Here is a 23,370-nt window from a genome sequence, read left to right as displayed (position 1 = left end):
TATAGAATGTCGAAAAAAGTGATAAAAAAGTCATAGTATAGTATGTCGGAAAAAGTCATAGTATAGTATGTCGAAAAAAGTGATTAAACAGTGACAGTATCGTGTGTTGAAAAAAGTAATAAATAGTCATAGTATAGTATGTCGAAAAAAGTTATAAAAAGTCATAATATAGTATGACGAAAAAGTCATATTATAGTATGTCGAAAAAAGTGAAAAAAAAAGTCATAGCATAGTACGTTGAAAAATGTGATAAAAAAGTCATAGTATAGTATGTCGAAAAAAGTGATAGTATGGTATGCCGAAAAGGTTATAGTATAGTATGTCAAAAAAGTGATAAAAAGTCATAGTATAATATGTCGAAAAACATCTTATAGTATGTCGAAAAAAGTGATAATAAATCATAGTATAGTATGTTGAAAAAAGTGATAAAAAAGTCATAGTATAGTATGTCGAAAACAGTCATAGTATAGTATGTCGAAAAAAGTGATAAAAAGTCATAGTATAGTATGTTGAAAAAAGTAATAAAAAATCATAGTATAGTATGTCAAAAAGTGATAAAAAAGTCATAGTATAGTGTGTCAAAAAAGACATAGTATGTCGAAAAAAGTGATAAAAAGTCATAGTATAGTATGTCGAAAAAAGTGATAAAAACGTCATAGCACAGTATGTCAAAAAAAGTGATAAAAAATTCATAATATAACGTCGAAAATTTTTTAAAAAAAAGTCATGGCATAGTATGACGAAAGAAGTGATAAAAAGTCATAGTATAGTATGTCGAAAAAAGTGATAAAAAGTCATAGTATAGTATGTCGAAAAAGTTATAGTATAGCATGTCGAAAAAAGTAATAAAAAAGTCTTAGTATAGTATGTCGAAACGTGATAAAAAAGTCATAGTATAGTATGTCAAAAAAAGACATGAAAAAGTCATAGTATAGTATGTCGAAAAAAAGTCATAAAAAGTCATAATATAGTGTGTCAAAAAAAATTATAAAAAAGACAGTATAGTATGTCGAAAAAAGTGATTTAACAGTCATAGTATAGTGTGTTGAAAAAAGTAATAAATAGTAATAGTATAGTATGTTGAAAAGAGTGATGAAAAAGTCATAGTATAGTGTGTCAAAAAAGTCATATTATAGTATGTCAAAAAGTGATAAAAAAAAGTCATAGCATAGTATGTCGAAAAAAGTGATAAAAAAAAAGTCATGGCATAGTATGACGAAAGAAGTGATAAAAAGTCATAGTATAGTATGTCGAAAATTGATTTAACAGTCATACTATAGTGTGTTGAAAAAAGTAATAAATAGTAATAGTATAGTATGTCGAAAAAGTTATAGTATAGCATGTCGAAAAAAAGTAATAAAAAAGTCATAGTATAGTATGTTGAAAAAAGAGATAAAACAGTCATCGTACAGTATGTCGAAAAAGTCATAGTATAGTATGTCGAAAAAAGTGATAAAAAAGTCAAAGTATAGTATGTCGAAAAGTGATTTAACAGTCATAGTATAGTGTGTTGAAAAAAGTAATAAATAGTAATAGTATAGTATGTTGAAAAGAGTGATAAAAAGTCATAGTATAGAATGTCGAAAAAAGGGATAAAAAAGTCATAGTATAGTATGTCGAAAAAGTCATAGTATAGTATGTCGAAAAAGTCATAGTATAGTATGTCGAAAAAAGTGATAAAAAAGTCATAGTATAGTATGTCGAAAAAAGTAATAAAAAAGCCATAGTATAGTATGTCATAAGTGATAAAAAGTCATAATACAGCAAAGTATGTCAAAAAATGTTATAAAAAAGTCATAGTATAGTATGTCGAAAAGAATTATAGCACATTATGTTGAAAAAAGATGATTAAAAAGTCATAGTATAGTATGTCGAGAAGTGATTAAAAAATGTCATAGTACTGTATAGCATGTTGAAAAAAGGGTTAAAAAACGTCATAGTACGTCTAAAAAAATATATATATTCTTCATCCCTTCATTCTTACATCTTGAAACCAATTGCACCATACAGGCTTTGAACACTCATCTTTCTGTCTCCCAAAGATTCACTGAACACCCTAAGCTATCTGACTTGAGAAGAATGTTCATGTTTTCATCATTTGGCTCTTTCACTTAGTATGTTGGACCTCAAAACTTACTGGGACACGTAGGACTGGAACACTCAATCTTCAGACTTCAAATTACTCTCTTATCCTTCTAAGCTATCTGATCTGATACAAATCCTCTGTTGTTGACACATTTGTCTCTTTCACTTTGTGTATAGAACCTCAAAACTTACTGAGACATGTAGGACTTGAACACTCAACCTTTGGTTTTCCAACCATTCCCAAAAAGTCATAGTATAGTATGTCAAAAAAATGATAAAAAAGACATAGTATAGTATGTCGGAAAAAGTCATAGTATAGTATGTCGAAAAAAGTGATTAAACAGTGATAGTATCGTGTGTTGAAAAAAGTAATAAATAGTCATAGTATAGTACGTTGAAAAATGTGATAAAAAAGTCATAGTATAGTATGTCGAAAAAAGTGATAGTATGGTATGCCGAAAAGGTTATAGTATAGTATGTCAAAAAAGTGATAAAAAGTCATAGTATAATATGTCGAAAAACATCTTATAGTATGTCGAAAAAAGTGATAATAAATCATAGTATAGTATGTTGAAAAAAAGTGATAAAAAAGTCATAGTATAGTATGTCGAAAACAGTCATAGTATAGTATGTCGAAAAAAGTGATAAAAGTCGAAAAGTGATTTAACAGTCATAGTATAGTGTGTTGAAAAAAGTAATAAATAGTAATAGTATAGTATGTTGAAAAGAGTGATAAAAAGTCATAGTATAGAATGTCGAAAAAAGTGATAAAAAAGTCATAGTATAGTATGTCGGAAAAAGTCATAGTATAGTATGTCGAAAAAAGTGATTAAACAGTGACAGTATCGTGTGTTGAAAAAAGTAATAAATAGTCATAGTATAGTATGTCGAAAAAAGTTATAAAAAGTCATAATATAGTATGACGAAAAAGTCATATTATAGTATGTCGAAAAAAGTGAAAAAAAAAGTCATAGCATAGTACGTTGAAAAATGTGATAAAAAAGTCATAGTATAGTATGTCGAAAAAAGTGATAGTATGGTATGTCGAAAAAGTCATAGTATAGTATGTCGAAAAAAGTGATAAAAAAGTCAAAGTATAGTATGTCGAAAAGTGATTTAACAGTCATAGTATAGTGTGTTGAAAAAAGTAATAAATAGTAATAGTATAGTATGTTGAAAAGAGTGATAAAAAGTCATAGTATAGAATGTCGAAAAAAGGGATAAAAAAGTCATAGTATAGTATGTCGAAAAAGTCATAGTATAGTATGTCGAAAAAGTCATAGTATAGTATGTCGAAAAAAGTGATAAAAAAGTCATAGTATAGTATGTCGAAAAAAGTAATAAAAAAGCCATAGTATAGTATGTCATAAGTGATAAAAAGTCATAATACAGCAAAGTATGTCAAAAAATGTTATAAAAAAGTCATAGTATAGTATGTCGAAAAGAATTATAGCACATTATGTTGAAAAAAGATGATTAAAAAGTCATAGTATAGTATGTCGAGAAGTGATTAAAAAATGTCATAGTACTGTATAGCATGTTGAAAAAAGGGTTAAAAAACGTCATAGTACGTCTAAAAAATATATATATTCTTCATCCCTTCATTCTTACATCTTGAAACCAATTGCACCATACAGGCTTTGAACACTCATCTTTCTGTCTCCCAAAGATTCACTGAACACCCTAAGCTATCTGACTTGAGAAGAATGTTCATGTTTTCATCATTTGGCTCTTTCACTTAGTATGTTGGACCTCAAAACTTACTGGGACACGTAGGACTGGAACACTCAATCTTCAGACTTCAAATTACTCTCTTATCCTTCTAAGCTATCTGATCTGATACAAATCCTCTGTTGTTGACACATTTGTCTCTTTCACTTTGTGTATAGAACCTCAAAACTTACTGAGACATGTAGGACTTGAACACTCAACCTTTGGTTTTCCAACCATTCCCAAAAAGTCATAGTATAGTATGTCAAAAAAATGATAAAAAGACATAGTATAGTATGTCGGAAAAAGTCATAGTATAGTATGTCGAAAAAAGTGATTAAACAGTGATAGTATCGTGTGTTGAAAAAAGTAATAAATAGTCATAGTATAGTACGTTGAAAAATGTGATAAAAAAGTCATAGTATAGTATGTCGAAAAAAGTGATAGTATGGTATGCCGAAAAGGTTATAGTATAGTATGTCAAAAAGTGATAAAAAGTCATAGTATAATATGTCGAAAAACATCTTATAGTATGTCGAAAAAAGTGATAATAAATCATAGTATAGTATGTTGAAAAAAAGTGATAAAAAAGTCATAGTATAGTATGTCGAAAACAGTCATAGTATAGTATGTCGAAAAAAGTGATAAAAGTCGAAAAGTGATTTAACAGTCATAGTATAGTGTGTTGAAAAAAGTAATAAATAGTAATAGTATAGTATGTTGAAAAGAGTGATAAAAAGTCATAGTATAGAATGTCGAAAAAAGTGATAAAAAAGTCATAGTATAGTATGTCGGAAAAAGTCATAGTATAGTATGTCGAAAAAAGTGATTAAACAGTGACAGTATCGTGTGTTGAAAAAAGTAATAAATAGTCATAGTATAGTATGTCGAAAAAAGTTATAAAAAGTCATAATATAGTATGACGAAAAAGTCATATTATAGTATGTCGAAAAAAGTGAAAAAAAAGTCATAGCATAGTACGTTGAAAAATGTGATAAAAAGTCATAGTATAGTATGTCGAAAAAAGTGATAGTATGGTATGCCGAAAAGGTTATAGTATAGTATGTCAAAAAGTGATAAAAAGTCATAGTATAATATGTCGAAAAACATCTTATAGTATGTCGAAAAAAGTGATAATAAATCATAGTATAGTATGTTGAAAAAAGTGATAAAAAAGTCATAGTATAGTATGTCGAAAACAGTCATAGTATAGTATGTCGAAAAAAGTGATAAAAAGTCATAGTATAGTATGTTGAAAAAAGTAATAAAAAATCATAGTATAGTATGTCAAAAAGTGATAAAAAAGTCATAGTATAGTGTGTCAAAAAAGACATAGTATGTCGAAAAAAGTGATAAAAAGTCATAGTATAGTATGTCGAAAAAAGTGATAAAAACGTCATAGCACAGTATGTCAAAAAAAGTGATAAAAAATTCATAATATAACGTCGAAAATTTTTAAAAAAAAAGTCATGGCATAGTATGACGAAAGAAGTGATAAAAAGTCATAGTATAGTATGTCGAAAAAAGTGATAAAAAGTCATAGTATAGTATGTCGAAAAAGTTATAGTATAGCATGTCGAAAAAAGTAATAAAAAAGTCTTAGTATAGTATGTCGAAACGTGATAAAAAAGTCATAGTATAGTATGTCAAAAAAAGACATGAAAAAGTCATAGTATAGTATGTCGAAAAAAAGTCATAAAAAGTCATAATATAGTGTGTCAAAAAAAATTATAAAAAAGACAGTATAGTATGTCGAAAAAAGTGATTTAACAGTCATAGTATAGTGTGTTGAAAAAAGTAATAAATAGTAATAGTATAGTATGTTGAAAAGAGTGATGAAAAAGTCATAGTATAGTGTGTCAAAAAAGTCATATTATAGTATGTCGAAAAAAGTGATAAAAAAAAGTCATAGCATAGTATGTCGAAAAAAGTGATAAAAAAAAAGTCATGGCATAGTATGACGAAAGAAGTGATAAAAAGTCATAGTATAGTATGTCGAAAAGTGATTTAACAGTCATAGTATAGTGTGTTGAAAAAAGTAATAAATAGTAATAGTATAGTATGTCGAAAAAGTTATAGTATAGCATGTCGAAAAAAGTAATAAAAAAGTCATAGTATAGTATGTTGAAAAAAGAGATAAAAAAGTCATCGTACAGTATGTCGAAAAAGTCATAGTATGTCGAAAAAAGTGATAAAAAAGTCATAGTATAGTATGTCGAAAAGTGATTTAACAGTCATAGTATAGTGTGTTGAAAAAGTAATAGTATAGTATGTCGAAAAAAGTGATTAAAAAAGTCATAGTATAGTAGGTCGAAAAAGTCATCGTATAGCATCTCGAAAAAAGTGATAAAGTCATAGTATAGTATGAAGAAAAAAGTGATAAAATAAAGTCATAGTATAGTATGTCGAAAAAAGTGATAAAAAAGTTATAGTATAGTATGTTGAAAAAAGTGATAATATATCATCGTATAGTATGTCGAAAAAGTCATATCATAGTATGTCAAAAAAGTAATAAAAAAGTCATAGTATAGTATGTCGAAAAAAGTGATAAAAAGTCATAATTTAGTATGTCAAAAAAAAGTGATAAAAAAGTCATAATATAACGTCATAAAAAATGAAAAAAAAAGTCATAGTATAGTATGTCGAAAAAAGTGATGAAAAACGTATGTTATAGTATGTGGAAAGAAGTGATAAAAAGTCATAATATAGTATGTCGAAAAAAGTGATTAAACAGTGATAGTATCATGTGTTGAAAAAAGTAATAAATAGTCATAGTATAGTATGTCGAAAAAAGTTATAAAAAGTCATAATATAGTATGTCGAAAAAGTCATATTATAGTATGTCGAAAAAAGTGAAAAAAAAAGTCATAGCATAGTACGTTGAAAAATGTGATAAAAAAGTCATAGTATAGTATGTCGAAAAAAGTGATAGTATGGTATGCCGAAAAGGTTATAGTATAGTATGTCAAAAAAGTGATAAAAAGTCATAGTATAATATGTCGAAAAACATCTTATAGTATGTCGAAAAAAGTGATAATAAATCATAGTATAGTATGTTGAAAAAAGTGATAAAAAAGTCATAGTATAGTATGTCGAAAACAGTCATAGTATAGTATGTCGAAAAAAGTGATAAAAAGTCATAGTATAGTATGTTGAAAAAAGTAATAAAAAGTCATAGTATAGTATGTCAAAAAGTGATAAAAAAGTCATAGTATAGTGTGTCAAAAAAGACATAGTATGTCGAAAAAAGTGATAAAAAGTCATAGTATAGTATGTCGAAAAAAGTGATAAAAACGTCATAGCACAGTATGTCAAAAAAAGTGATAAAGAATTCATAATATAACGTCGAAAGTTTTTAAAAAAAAGTCATGGCATAGTATGACGAAAGAAGTGATAAAAAGTCATAGTATAGTATGTCGAAAAAAGTAATAAAAAGTCATAGTATAGTATGTCGAAAAAGTTATAGTATAGCATGTCGAAAAAAGTAATAAAAAAGTCTTAGTATAGTATGTCGAAACGTGATAAAAAAGTCATAGTATAGTATGTCAAAAAAAGACATGAAAAAGTCATAGTATAGTATGTCGAAAAAAAGTAATAAAAAGTCATAATATAGTGTGTCAAAAAAAATTATAAAAAAGACAGTATAGTATGTCGAAAAAAGTGATTTAACAGTCATAGTATAGTGTGTTGAAAAAAGTAATAAATAGTAATAGTATAGTATGTTGAAAAGAGTGATGAAAAAGTCATAGTATAGTGTGTCAAAAAAGTCATATTATAGTATGTCGAAAAAAGTGATAAAAAAAAGTCATAGCATAGTATGTCGAAAAAAGTGATAAAAAAAAGTCATGGCATAGTATGACGAAAGAAGTGATAAAAAGTCATAGTATAGTTTGTCGAAAAGTGATTTAACAGTCATAGTATAGTGTGTTGAAAAAAGTAATAAATAGTAATAGTATAGTATGTCGAAAAAGTTATAGTATAGCATGTCGAAAAAAGTAATAAAAAAGTCATAGTATAGTATGTTGAAAAAAGAGATAAAAAAGTCATCGTACAGTATGTCGAAAAAGTCATAGTATGTCGAAAAAAGTGATAAAAAAGTCATAGTATAGTTTGTCGAAAAGTGATTTAACAGTCATAGTATAGTGTGTTGAAAAAAGTAATAAATAGTAATAGTATAGTATGTCGAAAAAGTTATAGTATAGCATGTCGAAAAAAGTAATAAAAAAGTCATAGTATAGTATGTTGAAAAAAGAGATAAAAAAGTCATCGTACAGTATGTCGAAAAAGTCATAGTATGTCGAAAAAAGTGATAAAAAAGTCATAGTATAGTATGTCGAAAAGTGATTTAACAGTCATAGTATAGTGTGTTGAAAAAGTAATAGTATAGTATGTCGAAAAAAGTGATTAAAAAAGTCATAGTATAGTAGGTCGAAAAAGTCATCGTATAGCATCTCGAAAAAAGTGATAAAGTCATAGTATAGTATGAAGAAAAAAGTGATAAAATAAAGTCATAGTATAGTATGTCGAAAAAAGTGATAAAAAAGTCATAGTATAGTATGTCGAAAAAAGTGATAAAAAAGTTATAGTATAGTATGTTGAAAAAAGTGATAATATATCATCGTATAGTATGTCGAAAAAGTCATATCATAGTATGTCGAAAAAAGTAATAAAAAAGTCATAGTATAGTATGTCGAAAAAAGTGATAAAAAGTCATAATTTAGTATGTCAAAAAAAAAGTGATAAAAAAGTGATAATATAACGTCATAAAAAATGAAAAAAAAAGTCATAGTATAGTATGTCGAAAAAAGTGATGAAAAACGTATGTTATAGTATGTGGAAAGAAGTGATAAAAAGTCATAATATAGTATGTCGAAAAAAGTGTTAAAAAAGTTATAGTATAGAATGTCAAAAAAAGTTATAAAAAGGTCATAGTATAGTATGTCGAAAAAGTAATAGTATAGTATGTCGAAAAAAGTGCTAAAAAAGTCATAGTATAGTATGTCGAAAAAAGTGATAAAAAATTCATAGTATAGTATGTCGAAAAAAGTGACAAAAATCCATAGTATAGTATGTCGAAAAAAGTGATAAAAAAGTTATAGTATAGTATGTTGAAAAAGTCATAGCATAGTATGTTGAAAAATGTGATAAAACAGTCATAGTATAGTTTGTCAAAAGAAGTGATAAAACGTGATAATATAGCATGTCGAAAAAAGGCTAAAAAAAGTAATGTCATAGTATGTTGAAAGAAGTGATAAAAAAGTAATATTATAGTAGGTCGAAAAAAGTGATAAAAAAGTCATATTATAGTATGTTGAAAAAAGTGATAAAAAAGTAATATTATAGTAGGTCGAAAAAAGTGATAAAAAAGTTATATTATAGTATGTCAACAAAGTCATAGTATAGTATGTTGAAAAATGTGATAAAAAAGTCATAGTACAGTATGTCGAAAAAAGTGATAATAAATCATCGTATAGTATGTCGAAAAAGTCATAGTATAGTTACTATACTATGACTTTTTCGACATACTATACTTTGACTTTTTTATCACTCTTTTCGACATACTATACTATAGTATGTCGAAAAAAGTGATAAAAAAGTCATAGTATAGTATGTCGAAAAAAGTGTTAAAAAAGTTATAGTATAGTATGTCGAAAAAGTCATAGCATAGTATGTTGAAAAATGTGATAAAAAAGTCATAGTATAGTTTGTCAAAAGAAGTGATAAAACGTGATAGTATAGTATGTCGAAAAAAGTGACAAAAAAGTCATAGTATAGCGTTTCGAAAAAAGGGTAAAAAAGTCATAGTATAGTATGTCGAAAAAAGTCATATCATAGTATGTCGAAAAAAGTGATAAAGTGATAAATTTTGCAAATGATGGCAGAGCATCATCACACCAAGTGTAAATGTCAATAATATTGAGCTTGACACAACAATTTTTTTATAAACTCACCCATTAGGTAGATCAGATAAATACTTATGTCATAAACCACATGATAAGTAATTTCTAGTTCAACCAATAAGTTCTCTCACATCAAAGCTTGTGTTCTCTCGAAATCCATTGCGCTGTTGTCTGCCAAAACAGAGAGGCTAATGAGGCTGGAGGGAGCATAGTTCACTGAGTGAACATCTTTATTGTTTTATATTTTCAAAATGTAACACTGGGACTTGTCCTGTGGTATACCCCAGAGACAAACTGGATAGCAAAATGACAACAAAACATGTTTTCAATTTGGCACATGTGTGTGTGCATGTGTGTGTGTGCGTGCTAGAAAAAAAGGGGGGGAATCCAAAAGGTCTAAAAGTGGCACATGGCATTGATTTGAACACTGCCCCACTGAACGAGAAACAACATTTCCAACCATTCATATCCTCCATAGTGAGCATGGAATCCTGAAAAGATGCTGATCCATAAGATCTTTTGTCTGTTTATTTGTTGTAGAAGAAAACATCACAAAGTGGGCTTTAATCTTTAATTGCAACATTTTTGTCATAATCAAATATCTGCTGGCAGTAAAATAGCTATAAACAGAAAACTTTGTTTGACAAAGGCCCTACTGTATCTGATATAATGAGGCTGCATCAAATCCAGTCTTTTTCCAGAAATCCACCCCCATTTTCATTTTCTTTACACTTGAGGATTTTGAGCTGATGGAGCACTGTAACGAAAATCCTTTCAGAAAAGGCTTTCAGGTGGAGGTACTTGGTTCAAATTTAAGTTTTTATATTTATATTCAATACATGCAGTTAATGCATTTGCAAAAGCCTAGCTCACTTTCAATTAGTCAGTCTCCCTTTATCTCACATTTGCCCTCTCCCTAAGACAACACCAATTATAGGAATAAGAAAGGAAGGCAGGAGAATTGGAGAAACATTTCCGAAATGTGATGTCGTTCCATCAATGCTGTAAGAATAATACAGTACAGGCTCTGCACTGTGTACAGCAGACTCTCAAGATATACTGAGAAATGTTGGTGCCTGTGTGCTTGTGTATGTGTGTTCATGTGTTGCACACTAATGAGTACAGATCAGGTGGACGCCAGAAGGGTTAAAGTGCTCTTTGATCTTCTTTAATCGGTTGGTTCCTTCAGCACCATGTTTGCCTAAATTGATTATTAGAAATACTGGAGAACTGCTGCAGATATTCCCTCCGTCTCTCAGTAGCTCAGTCCTACTGGGAGCCTCTCTGACACCTGTCTTTTCCTGACAGATTGTGTTGTTCTGAATTCTAATTGTCAGAAAGGAAGCAGTTTGTAATCTAAAGACCTCACACCAACTGTGTCCGTTTACAATTGATGTCACAGTGAAGGTAGGCCAGTACTGGGAGCAATCATGTCCCACTGTCGTGTAGCACAATGCATCTCAAGAATCTGCAGTATCATCTGTTAAAGTGTGTAGAAGTGTTTTTCAAATTTATGTATACCAATTTACTAACAACATCATACCAGATACTGTATTTTGCAACAGTATAATGCATCTCACTATAGTATTGCATTTTAATGCCCCTAGATCATTAACACAGACAGAAAAAAAAAATCAATGATCATGCTAACTAGGGGTGTAACGGTACGTGTATTCGTACTGGACCGTTTCGGTACAGGGCTTTCGGTACGGTGCGCATGTGCACCGAATGCAATCTTTTGTGTGCGGAACATAGGTCAATTTTCGTGTTTCCACACGAACATATTAAGCGGCGGAAGTCTCCGCGTTCAGCGCAAATCCCGCCCTGCAGCTGATTCTAAAGTTTTCATTGGTCATGTCAATATGTCAATCACTGTACAGATTGCCTACACCAAACACTGATCTCTAAACCTACCCGCCGTCACTGTAACCTAAACCAATGAAATCGACTGCAGGGCGGGATTTCCCCTGAAGTGGTTTGGGGAAAAAAATAATAATCACACACCGCGAGCTGTACAACAACATACACGCAACGCTTTAGCCCAGCCTCTCGCTAGCTAGCGTCATGGCCAATGCAGACAAGCCCATAGACAGTATGGACAAGCCGGAGCTGGAAGAGCCACCCATATCATTAAGGTCTCCTGTTTGGGAACACTTCGGTTTCCCAGTGAAATACGTCAACGGACAAAGACTAGTCGATAAGACGAAAGCAGTGTGCCGACGTTGCTCAGGAATGATCGGGTATGTTTCTGGCAATACTTGTTAACACACTTGAAAAGGCATCACGCGAGTGTGAACATCACTACTACAAGGAAAAAAACAACCATAATTCAAACGCAGCTCCCGTTGGCATTTAAACAGACCTTTGCTGGTAATTCCGATCGGGCCAACGCAATAATGAAAGCAATTGGTGTTTTTATAGCAGCTGATCTACGACCATACTCAGTTGTTGACAAGCTGGGATTGGTAATGCTGCACTGTAATCCATAGTTATTTATTTATATTTTTCATTATATTTTATATGTGATATTGGTTTGAGACTGAGAGTATTTTATTTAGTGGAGAACTTTGCAGCAGTATTTTATTTCTTGTTCTTTTTTTATTTTATATATATATTATTTATTATATTTTATTAAAAAGTGTTTAAGAAAGTGTAAACAAATTGTTAAAAAAAGTTTATAGTAATAAACAACCTGCAGTTTAATGTTTGCATTTCTTTCCCTTACTGTACCGAAAATTAACCGAACCGTGACTTTAAAACCAAGGTACGTACCGAACCGTGATTTTTGCGTACCGTTACACCCCTAATGCTAACAGTGTAATCATGCCTCATGTTATGATATATAATCAGCCAATATGCTTCCCAGAAACACCCTCAAATAACATCTACAGGCTCTACAGGCCTGGACCCTTATCATCTGTCAGAGGGCTCCACCTGTGCTCGTAGAACAAGGGTTATAAGACCTGGTCACACCAGAAAGTGGCACTGTTAAATTAATTTGTGCATCATCACACAATAATATCAGCATGTGGTTCTATAAGCTTGGTGACACAGGGATACTTGCAAGGCTATAGTTGGAGAACCATTGTAGCTGTAAATCTTACCGCTTACACACTAGCAACGTGCTGTTGCTGGGCAGTTCCTTATCAGCTTCACGTCTGGGTGCTGCAATTTCCTCCATATGAACAAAAAGCAAAAAGACTGAAGTTGGTCACTGGGCGCCTGCAGCTTGGGATAGGCCTATAGGATGTAATGTAATGAAATGATGTAATTGTATTTATCTCATATTGTTGATCCCACAGGCTCTGTACTTGTATGGCACTATGGTATTTTGAAGAAACAAACCCATTTAATTGGTACTGTATAAAAAGAATGTGCGTCACAATTATGTAGGCTATAGTGTGGATTAAACATTATCTGTTGTGGTCATGTAATGGAAGCTTATAAAGTTGTGTAAAGTAGCACAAGCCCAGCAATCACAAAAGTTTATGGAGGGTATGACATGTCTGTGTACCTAGTGGGGTTCATCAACTGCCTCTAAATACTCTGCACCACATTCAACCCAAACAGAAATATTTCTCCTTCCGTCTGGCTGCCTGTGCTTTGGGCTGAATGGCTGATGTATCTGCGTTTCACATTTGATGACAGGGAGGCAGCTGAAGGCAGCCGAGGCCAGCAAAGCCCTAGGTTAAGGCAGGAGTGCTTCCTTACAAATAGTCTCTTTTCTCAGGGGGGTGCCACAAATGTTTGCCTCACAAATTAAGAATTCATTTAAAAGTGCTGGTGCAAAAACTCTCAGAACCAATTACCATTTCTGTCTGAGATACAGTCTCTGGAGGCTGGGGGAGGAAGAAGGGGATCGTAGGCTCGATGATTTTCTATTTTTAGAGACTTAAAGTGTCCCCTTAGACAGGTGTTTTGAAGAGCCTTGGGTAAATCTAGCTAGCAGACTCCTTTTCTTCCTCCAACCTTTTTTATGTTTTCCTCCATTTTGTCCTCTCAGTCGCTCCCCAGCCACAATCTCCTCGGCTGTTTTATTGAAAAATCATCTTGATTTGACTATTTCCCCTTCCCAGGACACATCTACCATCTCTACCAAGGTGCATTGCATTCACATCACATTTAAGGCATTTGGCTGATGCTTAGAGTGACTTAAGCTGAGTGAGACCAATGTCAAACCTCTGCAGAGTTTTGGGAAGAGTCTGTCCAACCATTAAGCCACCGTACAAGGAACACATAAATGTTCCATGATATGAGTTCTCTGAAATATATCTCTATATATTCTAATATTTTTATTTAATAAAATCTACATTTGATATGCTAATTTCAGTTTGATCTTGAGGTTTTATTTACCCCAAATACTGCCTTCATCTCAAAACACACCTTCCCCTAAAGTATATGCACATCATTCAGATAATTAATGTTAATTATGAACAGTTGATATCAAATTATGCTAAATGGTGTATTTCCATTTTAGAATTTAAAAAGCATCAAACTTGTTAAGAAAACCCCAAAAGAAACTGAAAGAAAAGCTTACTTATTCCTTTCAAGTCTGGTGACAAGGCTCCTGCTTTTTATCCCTAACATTTAATTAAGAGTGATGTTATGAAATAACTATCTGTTGGTGTTTCACCTCCACAAGAATTCAGAATGCGTTTTATTTCATTACGGTGTCTTTTGCGATGCCAAGGGGTCCCAGAGGCCGAACTTGTCACCATCAAACTGGCCGTCAAATTTAAATCTTCTGTAAATGACCTGCCATCACCATTCAACCCAAGAGCTGGAGAAAAGGAAACACCATTCATTCTAATATTTCCATTTAATGCTCTCACAGTCTCATACTTCCAGCACTGACATGCTGATATGCACTGCCCCCCACTGACTCTGCCGGAAACTACATCATACTGTGCTGGCTGCTGAAGCAGACAAAAGGTCTGAAATATAAAACACCCTACACCTTCACACATTTAAAAAGGAACTGTTAATTATTGGGATACCACTAGTTACCTTCGGAATGTTGTGCACTGAAAAGTAACAGAGCAAACCAGAGTGCAAATGCGATAGTAATGCAGATAATGTACAAATAATTCATTGTTTAGGGGCATCTGCAGGACCCTAAGCAGCTGCTATGTTTATGTATGCTTATGAACAGCTAAGTGTATAACATATGGTAATAAACTCACAGAACTGCCACAAAATTCAAATGTTTCCCAAGTGGAACACAAATAAAATGCCATGTACAAAACTGGAAATGATTAACGCTCACACTCTTAAGAGATTCATTTTCTCCACAAATTGCCATTTTTGGGAAGGGACATTATGTCTTGGTAATTTCCTGACACACATTTTGCAATACTGATCAATAACAATGTGATAAGTGTTATGCTCTGACTGATAGATTCCCGTTTTCAACCTGTGCAGTGTTGGCAAACTCCTCGTGTGCGTGCGTGCATACATGCGTGCGTGTGTGTGTGTGTGTTGGGTGCAGGACAGGGGAGGGAGGTCGTAATTAGCAGTTATACTAATGAGGCTAAAGGTCGATGTTAACAAGACAGAGTATCTAATTTAGATATGAATCTGCACATAGACCGCAGGCTGTGAGAAGACACACACACACACACACACACACACACACACACACACACACACACACAAAGATGACTGCACCCACACACACTCAGACCCACCATTACTCATGTGTAGACAAAAAAGTGAGCTGACATTTCCATTCTGGAGGTGACATGAACTTGCTTGTGACATTTTGCACCCGACACTTAAACTCCCCTCTTCTTCTATTCAGCCACTGCATCTCATTAATGCTGATAGCCAATTAACACAAGCAAGAATTACTAACCTTTCCCATTCCTCCTCCACAACACTAATGACCCCAGTGTGCTCTGCTACTTATCTTTATCCTTGCTATCCAAAGACACAAGTGAGTTTATTTCTACGCCTGGAGCCGGAGTTAATGCGGCAGCACTCATGAGGAGGAAGATGAATATAGTTGTGGTTCTGTTTATCGTCATAAAGGGCACCGCCACCTACCAGTGGCTTTCATGAAGATTATATCTAGAGGTGAACTACTCACCCACGAGCACTTGCTGCCTGTCTGTCTGATCATTTTTTTTATGTCTGTCTTTTTTTTTTACATAGATGGCGCCAACCTTTATGTGCTAACCCTTGCATATTGTGCTTCAACAGTGTCTCACAATAGGTTAAGCACAGTAGGCTATGCGCTGCAGTGTGCAAGGGGGATGCAGATCTGAAGAAAGCTTTAAAACATAATGAAGAGAACAATACCTGTTTTCTGTGCTTGTGTTGCGACCTAGAAGTATTATTTTATAATTTCATAATTTCCTAGAATAGAGAATATGTTTAGAATTCTGTAGGGAAATCACTGTTATTTCATTGTAATTTCGTTTTAAAAATATGCTGGATATTATTCTGATTTATGTTACTGAAAGGTGAAAGGTCAGTTACGATGATGTCATAAGCCAGCGCAGCAGCCTAGTAAAGAGCTGAGCCGAGTAAGGTGAACGTAGGCTATGTCGCTGAGATTAGAAGATGTTGTGTTGCTTCGTGTAAAAAAGATAATTCCAACAGAACTGGCAAAATAAAATTGCAAAAGAGAAGACGGAGTCTGTTTTAAGTGTGCAACATAAACTTGGTGTTTCCGCCCGGTCGGAGTTCATCACGAAGCAAGCAAGATGAGTCACGAGTGACTAGCCACGACACAGTAAGAGCTAGCTGCTAACTACGTAGCTACCGACGTCGTCAATACTGCAGTGCTCCAGACGAAGCAGTGAAGGTAAAAGTTTTCCATCATGTCAAAAGTGCAACAGATGTCGCCTGTGTGGGAAACTCTTGTGGCTGAGATAGAAGAAAAGTTACTGATACTGACAGCACCAGAGTTGAATTATCTATGCTGGGCACTCAGCCTAACAGTGGAAAAAAATGACAAAGACTTACCTCGTAAGCTGAGGAGGCATATTCTCCAGTATCTAGAAGGGGAAGATGTTATTTCACTAGAGGATGAAGGGATGTCTCTATTGCTGCAAGTAAAGGACAAAATTGAAGAAATCAAAGGGAAAAATGACGATAATAGCGTATCCCAGCCCCAACAAATAGCACAAGAGCACCACCCGGAGGTAGAAAATAATATCGCACCCAGTGATCCAAATGAACAAGGAGAAAATGCTTCTGTCCCAAATGCAACAGTAACAGCTTCCCAGAATATTTCTTTTGTCCATCCACTGTACAGAAGGGAGTTAAAAATAATTGGACAAATTGGAGAACCAAATCAAAAGGATAAACTAGCGTACACTAGCTTGGAAAGACAAATCCAAAGAGCACTAAAAAAAGGATATGATGAGGGAGAAGTCGTAGAAGCGGTCATTCAAGCTATAGCTCCAGGAACAAAACTGAAGAGTTATCTTGAAAGTAGAGTTGATCTGTCATTGCAAGCTCTCAGACAGATATTACGGACTCATTACATTGAGAAGGATGCCACAGACTTGTACCACTCCCTCACGCGCGCTGTTCAAGATTCAAAAGAAACACCCATCCAGTTCTTAGTGCGAGCCACAACAAATTGTCTTTGCTTCAGAAAGAGTTAAATCTGGATTGAAGTACAGCACAGAGCTAATCCAAAATCAATTCCTCCAAACAGTACTCACTGGCCTCCATGATGACGCCATCCGTGCAGACATAAAGCCATACTTACAGAATCCGAAAGTTGAAGATGAAGTCCTTTTGGAGAAAATGACGGCTGCATACACTCTGGAAACGGAAAGAAAGAATAAGTTGTCAACTACATCAAAAGCAAAGATGATCAAAATTGCAGTGGTTAGTGAGGAAAGTGAGGAATGTGGAAAGGAAGCCTACGCGCACAAACCAAACGATAGGAACAAACGTGGTGAAACGAACAAACGTGATACACTGATGGAAAAGGTGGACCAAGGTAATAAAGCTATATGTGAAGCTATTCAGAACCTTACCACTCAAATTGCTAGTCTCCACCAGACCTCTAAACCTCAACCAATGAGAGTGAGTGAACAGCCGAACCGAAAATATCGATCACAGCCAAAGACTGTAAATAGTAAACAGTGTCAGCAGTGTCAACTGTCCAATCCGGATGGAAGGTGTAGTCACTGTTATAAGTGTGGCAGTGCAGAACACTGGGCATCAGGTTGTAGAATGAGAAATGCCTCAGCCAGTACAAACAAGATTGAAATTCTGATTCATCCTGCCGAAAACACAGACAACGTGGATCTGTTCAGCTTAAGAGCACCACTCACCGGTAAACAGCGACAAACAGCCAAGCTAGTAGGGAAGCGATGCCTAGTTCGAGCTTCCCTAGGGGGAGTTGACACTTCAATACTGTGGGACACCGGTTCACAGGTATCGATAGTGGGAACGAACTGGAAAAGAGAATACTTGCCAGATGTTAAGGTGAGACCAGTGGAGGAGCTGCTTGAGGAGGGAGCATTGGCGCTATCAGCTGCAAATGGAACAGACATTCCATATGATGGATGGATGGAAATTGAATTCACCCTGTCTAAGAATGCTGTGGCTGGAATGAGTGACAAACCTGTCGTGGTCCCAATCCTGGTTGCCAGCAGTGACATTGAACGCCCCATCATTGGCTTTAATGTGATTGAAGAACTAGCCTTGACGAACGACACCTGTGGAGACTGTACTCCTTCCGGCCACATGGTGGAAAGGCTGTGTTCAGCACTGGAAGTAGGGCGCAAAACGGCGAGAGCTGTCTTGTCTGTTTTAAAGAACCGAAAGCTTGAGAACCAACCCCACATAGCCAGAGTCGGCAGACAACCAGTGACTATCCCGAAAAACAAAGTGGTAGCAGTGCCATGCGGCCGACTAAATAAGAGAGTGTTGAGTGCGTCACATGTAGTGTTGGAGCCAAACCATGAAACACCATGGCCAACAGGCCTAGTCATCAGAGAGCAGTTAATTCAGCTCCCTTCAGAAGATAACGGTAAAATAGAGGTTACCGTTGAAAACATGACTGACAATGACATCATACTGTGTAGTCGCACAACACTTGGATGGTTGCACAGTGTTGATGCCATCTACCCGTCGCAGACAAAGTCTACGTTTGGTCAGGGACCTGAGACACAAAACAGCGGTGTCACCTCACTTGCACAGCAATCCAGCCGGATGCCACAAGTTGAGCCCTGGGATCCACCTGTGGACCTGAGCCATCTGTCAGATGACCAACAGCAACAGGTACAACAAATGCTCAGAGAAGAATGTGATGTTTTTGCAAAGGATGATTGGGACACTGGGTGTATCAAAGATTTGCAAATGGACATACAATTAAAAGACAATGTGCCTGTGCAAAGAACATACAACGCAATCCCTAAACACCTCTACCAAGAAGTGAAAACTGAACGGGAAAACACAGCCGGATCGTCATCCAATCCCGAGGATACAGGAGATCCTGGAAAACCTGGGGGGCAACTCCTGGTTCACGGTGTTGGACCAGGGCAAGGCTTACCACCAGGGCTTCATGAGCGAGAAAAGCAGACCCTGCACCGCATTCATAACACCATGGGGATTGTATGAATGGGTGAGGATCCCGTTTGGGCTTACTAATGCGCCCGCAGCTTTTCAGCGCTACATGGAGGGATGCCTGGGAGATCTGAGAGATGAAGTGTGTGTCCCGTATCTGGATGATGTGTTAGTGTTTAGCTCCAGCTTTGAACAACACATCCAAAATGTGAGACAGGTACTGCGACGGCAAAGAGAGTGTGGTATAAAACTGAGGCCAAAAAAATGTGACCTTTTCAAAAGTGAGGTCTGTTATGTGGGTCGAGTCATTTCTGCAGAGGGATACAAGATGAATCCCAAAGAGGGGGAGGCAGTTCAAGCACTGAAACATGAGACACCAACCACGGTGCGAGAGGTGAGAAAGCTGATGGGTTTCCTCAGTTACTATAGATCCTATATACCAGACTTCTCCAGGATAGCCAAACCTCTTTATGAACTGTTAGCAAAGTCTAAACTGTCTGAACAGACGCAAGGCCAAAAGAGGAAGAATGTGAGCCGTAAGTCTGCCCAGTTGCCACCATCCCATCCTGTCCAGTGGACAATGATTCACCAAGAAAGACTGAACAGAATGGTGGATCAGCTGACAAATCCACCAGTGATGGCATATCCGGACTTGGAGAAACCCTTTGTACTTCACGTGGATGCCTCAGAAGAGGGCTTAGGTGCGGTTTTGTACCAGCGTCAAGAGGGTGTTCTTAGGGTAATTGCCTATGGCTCACGGACATTGTCACCGGCAGAAAAGAATTACAAGCTACATTCTGGCAAATTGGAATTCCTGGCGCTAAAATGGGCCATCACAGAGCGTTTTCGTGACTACCTGTTCCATGCACCTGACTTTGTTGTATATAGTGACAATAATCCCCTGACCTATGTCACAAGGTCAGCAAAGCTCAATGCAGCAGGACACCGCTGGGTGGCAGAGCTGGCGGATTATAGATTCACATTGAAGTACAGACCCGGAACAGCAAATAGAGATGCAGATTTCTTGTCACGGAGACAAACACCCATTGAAGAGATCATGCGAGAGTGTACAGAGGAATGCCCTCAGGAAGCTATCGAATGCATCGGAAAAGCTCTGGAAAGGGATAAAACCCAAGATATTGATTGGATCTCTGCTGTCACATGTAACATTGAGGCACTCCCAGAGGGGTGTAACATCTCAGAGCCAATCCAGCCACTTGCAGTGGAAGACATCAGAGTTGCCCAGAGTGCAGACTTAGCCATTGGCAGAGCTCTGGCTTTGAAAAGAACACACGCGTTCTTGAAACATAAAGACAAGCTGGCAGAAAGCGACGCAGTGAGACAACTTCTCCGAGAGTGGCCCCGTCTAAAGATTGATGGAAATGGCATCCTCAGAAGAGAGACTGCAGCAAGGAAACAGTTAGTTGTTCCTGAGTCCCTGAAGCCTGTTGTGTACAAGCATCTCCACGGGGAAATGGGACACTTAGGTGCTGATCGAATGGTGGCTCTCGCAAGAGAACGGTTTTTCTGGCCGAAAATGAGGCAGGAAATGGAACACTATGTTACCCAGGTGTGTTGCTGCATAAAAAGGAAAAAACCTAACCGAATAATCAGAACACCTATCCAAAGCATTGAGACCTCTGCACCGTTTGAGATGATATCCATTGACTATCTACACTTGGACAAGTGTAAAGGGGGTGAGGAGTATATACTTGTAGTTGTGGATCATTTTACCAAATACGCACAGGCCTACGCAACGAAAGACAAGTCTGGGAAGACCGCGGCCAGAAAACTCTTCGATGATTTTATAATGCGTTTTGGTTTCCCTTCCAAGATACACCACGATCAGGGAAAAGAGTTTGAAAATACTCTCTTTCGCAAGCTACAAGACTACTGCGGTATTCGCCACTCACGCACCTCCCCATATCACCCGCAAGCTAATCCTGCAGAGCGCTTCAACAGAACGCTGCTGGGTATGTTGCGCACGCTTGAAGAGTCCCAGAAGTCAAGATGGAAAGAACACCTAAACAAAGTGGTACATGCCTATAACTCAACTGTGCACGAAGCAACGGGATTCTCTCCATTCTTCCTTCTTTTTGGTCGCGAGCCAACTTTACCAGTCGACCTAATGTTCCCCAAGAAAGGAGGGGAAAGGAACCAGTCACAGACTGGTTATGCAGACAAGTGGAGAGAAGTCATGCAAGAAGCCTATGCTATTGCGATGCAAAACATGAAGAAAAGTGCAAGGAGAGGACAGAAAAACTACAATCGGCGCACATGGAGTTCTGTTCTGGAGCCAGGTGACCATGTCCTGGTGAGAAACCTCACGCCCAGAGGCGGTACTGGAAAACTGCGTAGTCACTGGGAAGACATGATACATGTTGTCAAGGGAAGGAAAGGCCCTGGTAGTCCAGTATACGTGATTGAACCATTGCAAGGAACAGGGAGAAGACGGGTGTTACATCGTAACCTACTCCTACCATGCCCTTATCTGGTTGAAGAGCCAGAAGGTCACGAACCTAACCTGGAAGATAAAAACAACAGAAGAAGAGCAAAACGGACAACAAGGAGGGATCATACAGCCAGACATAATACTTACCGAACAGACACAGACAGTTCCAGTGAGGAGGAGTATTGTCTCTGGACAGCAGTGAGACATGCGGAGACACCTCTGAATGCAGAAGCAGAAGAGTTCTGTCCAAGAACAGAAACGCCCCAAGACAGACCTGAGAAGGTACTTGTACCGGAGTTGCAGCCTGAAGAGGAGCCTATTGAGGAAAGACAGAGCTCGGGGAGGGAGATTGATGCTCCGGCGGTTGAATCAGAGGATGAGCGAAGTGATACCAAGATGTGGAGAAACAGGCCAAGGAGAGCTAGGCAGCCCAGGCGTGTCTACACTTATGACCAGCTTGGCCAGCCAACCTTTCAACAGCTGAAGACCTGCCATGTTGGTGTGAAGATGTCCACAGGAATTGCTTGTGACTCCTCTACCAGATCATCATTTATGTATCCTATTTATCATGGTTAGATATAAAAGACACACAGAAACAATCTTATTTGTTAGTTTATATTTAATGCTTATTCATTACAACAAGTTACAGTTCATGGTAGTAGCTAACACATAATACAGAACAGGTAATCTGGACAGTTATTTAAGTAATAAGTACAGAAATGGGTTATTGTCCTAGTATATTGGAGTTAAGATAGTAGTGTAATATACAAACAGTAGTTACAGGAACAATAGTTGAGTGTACACTTACGGTATAGATTACTAAATGCGTGGCTTTGGAATATGTGGACACATAAGTTGGGTGTATATGGTATTTTCCTTGTCCCTTTGTGAAGATTGGGGGGCCCACCAATACTTCAATGGATGATTCACCCTTTGATACTAATGGACTATGGACATGTAATCTTGTATTGTTGCCATGAGAGACTTGCTCAAGAAAAAAAGAAGAATACTAAGAGACAATATGTTATAACCACCCTGTAATGTATGATGTGTGCAAAAATACTTACCTGTTTACTTACCTTCCACCGTGCGTTCCGTTGTGGAGACATTGTTGATTAATATTGTGAAGATAGCAAAGAAAATGTTTAGACACATTTCTTTAGTGGGGGAGGGTGTTGCGACCTAGAAGTATTATTTTATAATTTCATAATTTCCTAGAATAGAGAATATGTTTAGAATTCTGTAGGGAAATCACTGTTATTTCATTGTAATTTCGTTTTAAAAATATGCTGGATATTATTCTGATTTATGTTACTGAAAGGTGAAAGGTCAGTTACGATGATGTCATAAGCCAGCGCAGCAGCCTAGTAAAGAGCTGAGCCGAGTAAGGTGAACGTAGGCTATGTCGCTGAGATTAGAAGATGTTGTGTTGCTTCGTGTAAAAAAGATAATTCCAACAGAACTGGCAAAATAAAATTGCAAAAGAGAAGACGGAGTCTGTTTTAAGTGTGCAACACTTGTGAGGATGTCTTTGCAGAGGTTTAGGAACAGGCTTTTGAGACGCAAGTTTTCAAGGACTGACATGAAGGATTAACACTCTACCTTTGACGTAGCTTGTAAAAGCACACAGGCGTGTTAGAGAAAGAAATAACAGCTCAACACAGTCTCTACATGCTTTAACTTTTTTTT

The sequence above is a fragment of the Sander lucioperca genome, chromosome 19 (assembly GCF_008315115.2).
Source record: "Sander lucioperca isolate FBNREF2018 chromosome 19, SLUC_FBN_1.2, whole genome shotgun sequence".
Lineage (NCBI taxonomy): Eukaryota > Metazoa > Chordata > Actinopteri > Perciformes > Percidae > Sander > Sander lucioperca.
This window is presented reverse-complemented; position numbering follows the sequence as displayed.